Here is a 12,610-nt window from a genome sequence, read left to right on the forward strand (position 1 = left end):
TTTCAGGATTCTGCCAACTTGTCAGGGGCAGTTTTCCATTCCTTTAACCTCAATGTTACAACATGATTATTTTTACATATATTTTAGGCTCACTTCCTCTTTGCCCAGAATTGCTTGCCAGCTAAGCAACTGCCAGTGTTGAAAAGCACATATATAAAAGTCACAATTTCAGCACACAGAACAATACTGATTTTATTTCAGGCATTAATATATATATAGTAGTGCAGGTAAATAGGCCTTTAGTAAAAAACAAAGAGTACATTAATTTTTTTTTGTTCTTACAGGTATTACCAGTAGATGGCAGTGTTTCAAATTTAGATCTTTGGTATATATTGTATGTTTTTTTCTTCTAAGCAGAGTTTCCTGTTTCCTGTTACAGTTAAGCAGTAAAGCACATAAACCGTAAAGCATATATGCAGCAGCATAAACCGCCTGGTCATAGCCAGCAACAGCAAATAAAAGCAAGATACAGCAACATAAAAAAGACTGCAACAGATGAAAATGGCCAGTAACACAGTGGCAAGCAATATTTTATTTGTGAATATGAGAAACCAGAACTAACAGCCTTGAAAATTTATTTATTTATTTTATTTATTTATTTCATCAAGCATTAGATAACAGATATATGTATAAACATGATTCTGAATACATGAAATGGATACAAATGCAAGGGAATATCAGGACAGGGACAATAGGCACTCTGGTGCACTTATGCACGCCCCTTAAAGACTTCTTAGGAATGGGGTGAGGTCAACAGTAAACAATCTAAGGTTAAAGTTTTGGGGGTTTGGGGAAGAAACCACAGAGTCAGGTAGTGCATTCCAGGAATTGACAGTTCTGTTACTGAAGTCGTCTTTTCTGCAATCAAGTTTGGAGCGATTTACCATACGTTTGTATCTATTGTGAGCTCATGTGTTGTTGCGGTTGAAGCTGAAGTATTCACTGACAGGTAGGACATTGTAGCATATAATTTTATGTACTACGTTTAGGTCAGATCGGAGACGGCAAAGTTCTAAGTTGTCTTAAGCCCAAAATTTTAAATCTGGTGTCATAAGATATTCTGTTGTAAGCAGAGGAGTAAAGGACTCTTCTCCTGAAATATCTCTGGACTCGTTCAATTAATGTCTGATATGCCATGCATAATTCCAGATGAAGATGCTGCTAACAAGAGAAGCTTGTTAATTAGGTTAATTTCACACTCTAGCCCAGTGGTCAGAGAACTAATTCATTGGGGGCAGGGGGGGAAATAAACCCTCTGGAGTTTTGCAGCTCCTTAATGAAACAATGAGGTAACTAGTATCAGGTAGTGATAGCAAAGGTAGAGAGGGCTGACCTCCCTATCCTGTTTAGCAAGTTATACATTTTCAGCTGGGAACCCCTAAGAGGTATAGGAGAAAAGATTTTCATGTCGCAACACTATTATTTAATGATTTATTAGAAAGTTATGAAATCCTTTTCACAGCATTTGATGCAAGTTCAGATTTCAAGCTGACATTGGGATATGTTAAGGGCAAGCTTGTGGATGAATATAAGTGTAAAACAGAAAACATTAATAGTGACGGGTTTCTGTTTCAGAGTCTGCTTTAAAGATGAAAAATAGGAATAAAAACAGTTACATGAAGCAAGAAACATGTGAATGCTTTGTGTGCAAGAAAAAGAGCCATTTAAAAGGAGTTTGCAGAATGGAAAAACAGATTAAATTACAGAAGGCCAAAAGTGTGAAGGAACAATGTGATTTTTCTTCAGATAATTAGCATGCTTTTCGATCCATACATTGCACCTTATGTTTGCAAGCAAATATGTGTTCATTCAAGAACTACAAGTCACATGACAAATAACAGAAATTTCTTTATTCACCTTGAACAGATTAAAACAGAAAAAAAATCACCACAGCTAATGGGCAAAAATGGAATCAGAATGAATGAGATATGGTTTTCTTTACTGTCCTGTTTCCCAGAGTGTCACCAAAAAGATACTTGTGAAAAATGTCCTGTATGTCCCTTTTTTTGAAATTTATCTTTTGTTGGTAAAGAAGCTCACAAAACAAGGCTATGTAGAGACCTTCCAAGGGGACAGTTGTGCCATCAAAAAGAGAGTATATTTTACTTGCAAATGCCAAAATTACAGATGAACTGTATTAGCTGAACTGCAATCAGGTGTTTAATACTGCCAAGGAGGAAAAACATTCAAACTGCATTCACACATGGCACAGATGACTTGGGCACAGAAGTCCTACATAATAAAGAAAATGCAAGTAGAATAAAAATTAGTCCATATGATCTCTTTAATCAAATTTGCATGGACTCTTTGCAACTCAATGCTTATTGAGTCTCTCATGTAATTTCGATGCCTATCTGTTTCCTTGATCAGCTTATCTTTAATTGTCAGTAGTGTTATCAATGATGTTGCTAATAAAATTTCTCTCTTTAAATCTATAAATTCTTTTGTTTTTTCTTCTTCTGTATCTTGCCATCTGGGGTAGAGTTCACCTCCATTTAATTCCTCTTTCCGTATTCCACTCTTTCCATTTCCAGACACAAACCAATCACCATAGATATCAGCAGATTTGATTACTTTATGGTCATTTTTCTCTTCGGTTTTTAGGACTCTAAACTCCACTTTTTCCACTTGATAAACATCTCCAACTTCATCATATTTTACTGTTAGATGCTCTAGTTTTTCCAACTTCTTCTCTGTCCTCTCAAATGTGTTTGATAATTTCTGAATTTCAAACATTATCTTTTGCAAACTGAAAGCTTCTTTCTATTGTTGTAGTTGTGCCATAATTTCCAGCTGACAAATACTCCTGTTCTGGCTTGAAGGATTTTTACAAGGTTATACATAAATTCACAGTAGAATCTTCTTTTCAGTTTCTCTGGTTAGAGATATAGTTCAAAAGGACACTTGTGTAAACAATTCGTCCTTTGGTTCTTATCACTCTCTAGAAACAAATTGTGAGATTTGAATTGCCATGCCAGACTGTTCAGTGAGGAAAGTGAAAGTGCTTTGTTCCCAACACACAAGCCTCCAGCCTCCGAGCAGCACTAACTTTCCCTCTGTTGTTAGAATTCTCTTTGTTTCCTTCTTTTCTTTTCTTTTTTTATATTCCAAGTTAAAAAAAATAAAAATCAAATTCTTGAGTAAAATAGAAGAGAAAAAGAGGAAAACACACGTAGTAATAAAGAAGGAAAATTTTAGTCCATAGGTTGCAAAAATAATAAAAAAATATAGAAGAAGAAAACTTAATCCATTCGTTTTAAAAGGCTTGCATAAATTCCATCCATAAAAATAGCATTTAAAAGCACACTGATCAAAACCATTCAAAGCTTAATTCCTCCGCTTATTTCTTCTGTTCTCAGATTTAAATTAATTTTAAGTTTTTTGTAGGCAGTCTCTTTTAAAATGGTAAAAATTCCTCACCAACTGTAAACACTTTCTCTTTCCATTTCCTTCCGTTTGGAGCCTCCCAACTTCATCAGCCTAAGGGCTGTGATTTTATCGCCAGCTAGAAGAACTTCTCCTGGGTCGATCAGGGACTTTGCGGTGTCCCTGAGATCAGCAGGACGTATTCTTCCCATTTGCCGTCTCTGTGGGACGGTTTAGGTCCGATTGGACCACCCAGCACTAAAAGTTTCGGCAGTGATCTCAGAGCATTGAGATTGCATGTCCATCTCGTAGCAACGTTGGCTCCTCCTCCTTTGATTAAGGAGATGATTAGAGGACTGATACCACAAATGGCAGAAGACATGAAATTGTTTTGCTATTGGAAAGATACAGATTGATAGATGAAAGTGTATAATCTAAAACTAGTTAAATTTAGTGAAATTTATTGATAATTGATATGGTTAAATAAACAACTGATAATGATAATAATGTATACATATATATTGGTATGACAAGTAGTAATTGGATATGAATATTGAATGGTACCTATGAAAGGAAGATTAGAAATTATTTGGTTATATATAAAGGTTAATAAAAAAGAACTAAGTTGAATTTAGCTAAGTTTAGATTATTAGGAGGGGGAATACTATGATAATGTATGGAGTTAAATGAAGGAGGGATAATGATAACAATGTATACTAATGTATGGGTACAACATAAGGAAATTGGATGTAAATTGTAAACAGTGATTTGGAAAGGAGGATTAGAAATTTTTGTTACTAAATATTATTGATGTTTAGTAAGAGTAGTCCATAAGGATATAGTGTTATTGGAGGATATTAGAAATAATAAATGAAATGCCAGTATGTGGTCAGGTTTTAAATCTCGGTACATTGGAAGAGGCGCACGAAAGCTTTTTGTAACCAACTGATACACTTTCTACAGTATGTAAAGAAGGAGGATTTTTTGTGTTGTGTTTGTTTTGAAAATTTAAAATAATTTTTTTTTTAAAAATTAGTCCATATGATCAAATAATGAAATGCAAGTGCTATATAAAAGAAAAGAAGGAAAGATAATAAGAAAAGCCTTTCCAAAGCAGAGTAACAGCAGAGCTCAAAAAACTGTGGACTTAATTCATTTATATCTTTGTGGTTCAATGAAAACATTGACTTCAGGAAAGAAGAGGTATTTTCTCACTTTTTATAGATGATTACTCCAGGTATATTACACAATATCTGTTACACAACAAAAGTGAAGTACCAGAGAAAATAAGCAACAGATAATGCACACATATAATGGAACTGAATATACAGGTGACAACACACAAGCGATTCTCAGAAAGCATGGCATAATATTTCAAAATACTATACCATTCAACCCAGAACAAAACAGAATTTCAGAAAAAAAGAATTGTACTTTGTGACAGTGGAAGAACTATGCTGTTTGATGCAGATATGCCAACCACATACGGGGGAGGCAAATATGACCGCACGTTATCTCCAAAATCGACTACCGGAAAAATCCACTGAGAAAACTCCACATGAACTGTGGAATGGAAAATCCCCAAATTTCAGCCATTAAATATTTTTGGAAGCAAAGCTTATGTGCACACCCCAAAAGAAAAGCATACAAGATGGGATGCTTGTGCAAAGGAAAGTGTACTTGTGGGGTACAGTGAATCTCAAAAGGGATACAGAATTCTACACCAAGACACAAACAAGGTACCCATCGGTAGAAGTGTAATTATTGATGAAACCTCAGTGTGTTCATGAAGTAACACAAATGCTTCAAACTGGGGGAAATTCTACATCAGTGTCACATGAACATAAGAAACAAAATGGAACAGAAATAGAAATTAATGCAGACTATCCAAATGGTGTAAAAGAATAAACCAGGCCACAAGAGATTTCAATCAGGACGTCCACCAGAAGCAATAAAGGCATCTCAACCAAACGTCTCTCCTAAGTTGCTCACATGGTTGAATGTTGCATAGAAATACCCATTCCAATAATGAATTCCAACACCCCACTCAACCACTATTCATTATAGTACTCCCATTTTGGATCTTAATTCTACAAATCTGTTTCTTATGCTTCTTCTTGTCCTTTCTTCCCCCCCCCCCCCACCTTCTTCTTGTTGTCCTATCTGTCTGCAGAGCTGGCACTGCTGCTGTGGCTCCAGCCTTGGCTCTCCAAAGGGCTGGCACTGGGGCCACTGGGGCTCAGGCTCTGGCTCTGCTCTAACTGGGCTGGGGGATCAGGGCAGCAGCTGCAGCCTCTTTTGGCTTTTCCTTCCCATCTCTGGGTTTTAATGCTACATGAGCAACATATGACAAACATTTGACTGGGATGTCTGTTATGTGGGGGGGGGGGAGCGAATTAAGAAGCAGGATTTCATGACAAGGGTTCTGTGGGGGTCTGCTATTTGCTAGGAGTGCCATGGGTGGTACTGGTCTGGATTCCTGGTAAGGTGTACACGTCATGATGTCCCTATCCATATTTGGCCACCACACATAGCTCCTGGCCAGTGCCTTTGTTTGGACAATGCCAGGGTGCCCCACGTGCAGTGCCTCTAGCACTTGTTTCCTTAGTTTATAGGGTACAACCACTTGATCCCACCACAATAGACATCCCTTTGGGCTGACAATTCATGTTGTTGCACCAGAAATGGTTTGAAATCACACCTCCCCCACCAGGTCCCTCAGGCCACCCTCTCCACACCCAGTTTAGGACTTTATCTTTTGCTGAATGTCCCGCTAGTTCTGGCAATGTGAGAGGGCCAGATGCAAAGTCCTCAATTAGTAGTACGGGTGTGACAGGGGGAGATCCTCTACAAAATCAGGGAGTAGGCATTGGCTGAGGACGTCGATGTAACCTATGGCTTGGTCCGGCCCTTTTATTAGTCTGTAATTATATGCTGCCATAAAAATAGTCCCTCTCATCATTCACGGGGATAAAATATTTGGGGTGGGATGGTCCTCTGCAAGAATGCCTAGGAGCGGTTTGTGGTCCGTAGTTAGTTCATAGTCTCTCCTGTATAAGTATTTTTAAAAATGCTTGTCCTCTGCCACTGCAGCCAGTGCCACCTTGTCCAGTTGACTATAGTTTTGTTCTGCTGTCATAGTGTTTTTGAGTAGAATGTAATTGGGGCCTGGTTCCCATTTGGCATCCAGTGGCTGAGAACAGGTCTGATGTCAAATGGGGAGGCGTCGCAAGTTAGGATGAGGGGCAGAGTCTCATTATATTGTACAAGAACACGCAAGGATCACAACAGTTTCTTAACTGTTGAGGAAGTAGAGGCTTCCTTCCGTCCCCAAGTCCAACTTGCCTTCCTGTCTAGCAACTGGGGTAGTGGCTCAGCTACTGTTGCCGTCTGTGGCAAAAAAAGACTATAAAAGTTTAACAGGCCTAGAAATGCCTGGAGTTCTGTCTGATTCTTTGGTGTGGGGGCTTTGCTTTTGGTCGAGTTTATATCCCAGAAACTCGACTTGTGTCACAGCTATCTGGCATTTACCTTTTTAAACATTAAGTCCAGCTTACTGGAACTGGCTCAGGACTCTATTTAATCATTGGGTGTGCTCTTCTTTGTTGTCCGTGGACACAAGGACATTGTCAAAGTAAGGCACCACCACCAGAATGCCCTGTTGGAGGCATTCCATTATGCTTTGAAAAAGTACTGGTGCCATGCTTACTGCCAATTGCAGCCAGCGGCATTTAAATGTCCCTCTGTGTGTTACAATATTTTGTTCCCCTGCAGTGGCATCGTCCACCAGTAGTTGCTGATATATTTGAGCTAAATTGAGTTTTGCAAAAGTTTTGCCCTTGCCTAAGGAATGCAATAAATGCTGTATGACTGGCACAGGGTAGGCACATTATTGTAATGCCTTATTATTTGTACATTTATAGTCCATGCAGATGTGGAGTGAACTGTCTGGTTTAATCAATGTAAATTGGGTTTTCCCATTTTGTGTGATCAACCAGCTCTAAAACCCTGTGGGCAATTTGTCTAATTGATTATCTATTTTAGGCCAGAGAGCAAAAGGGACCCTCTGAGGTTTCATTCAAATGGGGGCAATTTTGAAGTCTAGGTTGAAAGAGATGGGTTTCTCCATGTACTTGCCCAGACTCCTGTTAATAATATCCACAAATTCCTTAATCAGCTCCCCAATGCTGTTATCTTTGACGGCGTGGACAGCATGGATGCAAGTCACTTCTAGACCCACGGATTTGAACCATTCCAACTGAAGCAGGCTTGGCAGGTCATTGTTTACAATGGTCAGCAGCAAGGGCCCAACAAAATCTTAGAATTTGACTTGGAAGGATCTGCTCCCTATGACAGGGATGTGGTTCCCTTGAAAGTCCTTTAAAAGTACCTTCTGAGACTTCAATTGTTTCTTTGCTAGCTCTGGAACTGCCTTTTTTATAGTTTTCCGGGACACAATGGTCATGTATGACCCCGTGTCCATCTCCATGTCGCATGGAGACCGCTCGATTTAGACTGTGACATGGATTTTTTTAAAACAGTGTGCGTTGGAGTGCTCTATGATCGTATGGTGTGTTTCTCTTGGTTCTGCAGCTCGGTTTTCGTTTCTCTTATGCTTTGGTGTTTTTCGAAATCCTGTCATGGCTGCCAGCTGCCATTGGTGGTATAGGGAAGATTGTTTGGTGTGTCAAACTCTTGCTATGTGCCCCTTCTGCTCGCATCTTTGCCAATGGCCGTCTTTTAATCTGCAAGCTAGTCTGGGGTGATTTCCCCCACATCTGGCACAAAAAGACAGTCTTTCTCCTGTCTTCGGGTTTCCCTTCTTTCTCTTGGCATGCAGGCAATGGATTTCATCATTCTCATCTATTGAATCTTCTTGCGCCGTGCACTCTTAATCACAGTGGTCACTCTTTGCGGGCGATGTGTGTCCCATTCTTTCTGGATTGTCACTGCGTATTTATCTGAGGCTTTAGTTGCTCTTACTTCCTCTAGCACCACCTTAAATGTGATATTAGGCTTTGCTAGTAATCTTCTCTGCAGATTGAAGTCCCTCAGTATCAAAACAAGACTATCTTGCATCGCTTCATCTATGTCTCTGAACTCGTAATGAGCTGTGGCTTTTCATAGTGTGACAATGTATTGATTAATCATCTCACCTTCCTCTTGGCAACTGCGGTGAAATTTGTACCTTTTCACCTTCATTGATGGTATGGGTGGAGAATATGCCCAGAGTGTTTTCTGGAGTGTTGTCCATGGTACTGTCGGATAGCACTTGGGCCAAATCGAGGACTTCTGGTCTGCAGTAGCTTAGGAAACACACTCTCTTTCTATTGTCAGACAGACCTGATAAGTCATTTGCTTCCGTGAAGCAATTGAATTGTAGCATATACGTACGATTTCCAATTTTCCGTAGCTGGGTTGAATGGAGCTGGTGGGGTGTGCATGGTCATCTTGAGCGGCTGATACAGATTATCGATTTTGCTGTGATGATGACTTGTGCTGCATGGATACCCGGCTCAGTTCAGTTCCTGTGTCCTTTGTTCTCTTCGTATCCCATCCTTGTCGCCAGTGTTATATGTGGGTCGAATGAAGAAGCAGGACTTTGCATAGTGACAACTTTTTATTAACAATTTCAGTATACTCTGTCTGCTGTCTGTCTGACAGCTCCCTCTCTTAAAGTAAGCAGTCAGGCCACCTAACCAATGAGGTTGCTCTATTTTCCTGCTTTAGTGTGAACCAATGATTTTAAATAACTGTTTCCCTGCCTGGAAAGACGGACCTGAGTGAAGCTTACGCCCCAGGCTTCACTCCTAATTAGTACATTGAACAAGGTCTTTATTGTTTCTGGTGGGATTTTTTGACTGAAACCTTTGTGGTCTGTTTTCTTCTTTTATAATAGTCATTCTTAGCTAATTTACTTATGACAGGAATTCTGTGCCCAAGTGATCTGTGCCATGTTTGAATGCAGTTTGAATATTTTTTCTCCTTGACAGTATTAACCACCTGATTGCAGTTCAGCTGATACAGTTCATCTGTAATTTTAGCCCTTGCAAGTAAGGTTTAAAAGCTAAGCATCCATCCACCATCTATCTAATGTAGATAGCTGCCCAGCTCAATTCTTGTGACTCTGGAAGATCACTATATGACATATAAAAACAGGAAAGCTTTAAGCAACATTACAGCATAAAGATACAATGATCACTGCTGTTCAAAGCCACCAAGAGACCCAGAGGATCCTCAAGAAATACAATCACAATCGAGTCTCAGTAATGTAACCTGGTCTGAAATCTGACTGAAAAGATCTAGGTAAGGTCTGGAGATTTTTGAAGCTGTGGGTCTATGTACAAGTCAAGGAATTCTCAAGTTCTGTTTCTTAAGGAAAGAGGACCACTACTTTCAAAGGAGGCAGAATCCTATCCTTTCCCAAAGCATTCACAGCTCAGGATCCAACCACATATTATTTCCTATGGGGTCTTGTACATGTCATTTACTTGGCTTTAATGTAGAAATAGATTGCCATGGATTTGTTCCTGAAGGATTTTTCAACTTCCCAGTCTAGTCTACAGATTTGCAATTCCCCAGATGTCTCCACATACTAACCTGGTTGGATTCAGCTTAGCTTCCCAGTTCAGACAAGGCTGTCCAGGACTGCCACCATCTCCTATCTCCTCCACCAAATGCAGGAGTGAGAGCGGCAGTGCTCAGTTTTTCTTTTGCTCTTTGTTTAGAGAGGCCACAGGATCGTGTTTATTATGTTAAAAGTTAACTTAGTTCTGTTTGTGTTGATTTCCATGCTCCAGATAAAGAGAGAGATTTTGACCTGGAAAGAGGGAACTTCATCCCTGGCTACTACAAACAGTTAAGAAGGAATCTCGCACTATAGGCATTTTATTCCAGTTATTCTTAATATTAGGGGTTCAGATATTGTTCTGTCATTTCCAGCCAAAATAAGCAATGGTCAGTAGTGATGGCAGCCATCAGGTGATTCATGATTGGAAGCCACCATGTTTCTTCTATCTACATAAACTTATATCTAATTACATAATTACATATATTTATGTCTAATTTTATAGTAATTTGTTAATTATAAGAAATAGAATTGATGGAATGCTGTGCACACATTCAAATACTGTCTGCAGACAATGGTTCAGCCTCTGCAGTGAAGTGAAAGATGTCATTTTCATGTTACATTAAGAGAAACAAACAATTGAAGATTGTGACCAAAGGTTTTGATTTTTTTAAATACTGTACTGCAAGAGCAACTTGTTTCTTCTTGGTTGAGAAACATGGCATGATGAGGAGACAAACAGATCACAAAAGTTTCAAACAGGATATCAACCAGAAGCAATGAAGCCAAATGTTTGTCAGCCAGTTCCAAAATCAACTGATGAGGATGCTGTCTATCCCACATTTTTCTAGTTTACCAAGAAGTAGATCATGGTCTACTTTGTCAAATGCCTTGCTGAAGTCTAACTATACTATGTCCATAGAATTTTACTGGTCTACTAAGTTACTCACTTTGTCAAAGAATAAAATAAGATTGGTTTGGCGTCTGATTTTATTTCCAAATATAGGTTTTCAATCAGGATATAAATCAGAAGCAATAAAGATATCCCAGCCAAATGTTTGTCAGCCAGTTACAAATCCAAATGTGAGTTAGCCCACATTTTTCTAGTTTACCAAGAAGTAGATCTTGGTCTACTTTATCAAATGCCTTGCTGAAGAATAGTTATACTATATCCACAGACTTTTTCTGGTCTACTGTGTTAGAGTAGACCAGAAAGTTATTTACTTTGTCAAAGAATAAAATAAGATTGGTTTAGCATAATCTGTTTTTATTTCCAAATATAGTTTCAAAAATCATTCACCCACTAAAGGAGGCATTGAATGGATACTGCTGGTGGTAATTCAGATTCCCTTCCTTTACTGCTGGAGATAAAATGTTGAATGAAAGTCTAAAGGTAGAAAATATAAGCAGTACTTCTGATATTGTTGAATTCTAACTTCCATCATTCCTCATCAATGGATCTTGTGGGAGCTGGATTTCAACTGTATCTGGACGGTTGAATGCTGTTATAAAAGCAACAGAGTTTGGATTAAAGCTGGGATGTGGGATAACCTACATTTTAGGATGAAGCTCTCATGTTTTCTTTTAAGTAGTTTAAGAATGAAAATTAGTTTTGTAAATCCTGGAGGCAACTAAAGATTGTCATTTATAAATTTTCCTTAGCCCCTTTTGCCTGGATTTTGAGCACCCAGAAGACCAACAAACTTCACACAGCAGGGATCTTTGTAGATGTTTTGTCTCTACTAGATGAGAGCCTTCAAACCTACAAACCAAATTTTAGCACTCTCAGGTAAGGAATTTCCAAATGCAGCTTTCCATGGAGGGAGTGGAGGAGATGCATGATGTGCTGGGAGTCCTTGTTGCTGCAGCAGCAGGGTAATGTGCTACCCTTGTGAGACATCATTTTTGAAGCAAAGTAGAAGGTTAGAGTAGGCTGGAAATAGTTGCTTATGCATGGCAATACCAGGAACGTGGAGTAACTTGCCCCCAGAAGGTCTTCTGAAAAAAAGAAAACGATGACTATGTCAAGAGAAATAGAAAACCTAGAAGGGAAAGAACTGTTATGAGGCAAAATGATACAAGAATTGTAGCTAATCATGCTTAGATCTGGATCAGCAAGATCAGCCATATAAATGTTCCAACATAATCAGGAGGCCATCAGCACAATAACATTCCCAGAGTTTTAGCAATGTTAAAAGCAGCACTGGAGAGAGACTTGGAATTGCAGGCGTAGCCTATTCTGGGATGGAGGATCTGACTCTGTCAGTTTTGCTCCTCAGGCCCCTCAACTCATGGAGGCAACCCAAGGTAGCCCAGACTTGAAAGATGTTGCTTATCAAAGGCTCTTAGACTCAGAATGTTCTATGTCACAGACCACTTTTTGCAGCTACTGATATGAGGAGAAGGAAGAAAGATTTGCTTCAACTCCCTGCAGGTGAGCATCTCCAGCTATGCTGTAAAACAGATTCTTGCTATAAAGTTTTACAGAACCTGGTGCCCCCAAAATATGCTGGATTCCCAATCAGAGCCAAAATACATAGTTGACAACATGCTGGGCATATCTGCTGCTCTCAATGGACCTTTTATTTGGTCTTTTTTCCTGTTTAGGGCTCCATAAAACGAATGCCCCAAAATACAGCTAACATGAAATATTTTCTCTTTATTTTTTTATTGATT

This window comes from Thamnophis sirtalis, unplaced genomic scaffold (assembly GCF_051295495.1).
Source record: "Thamnophis sirtalis isolate CommonGarterSnake01/CBP01778 unplaced genomic scaffold, rThaSir2_p1.2 scaffold_3, whole genome shotgun sequence".
In the NCBI taxonomy this organism is placed as follows: Eukaryota; Metazoa; Chordata; class Lepidosauria; order Squamata; family Natricidae; genus Thamnophis; species Thamnophis sirtalis.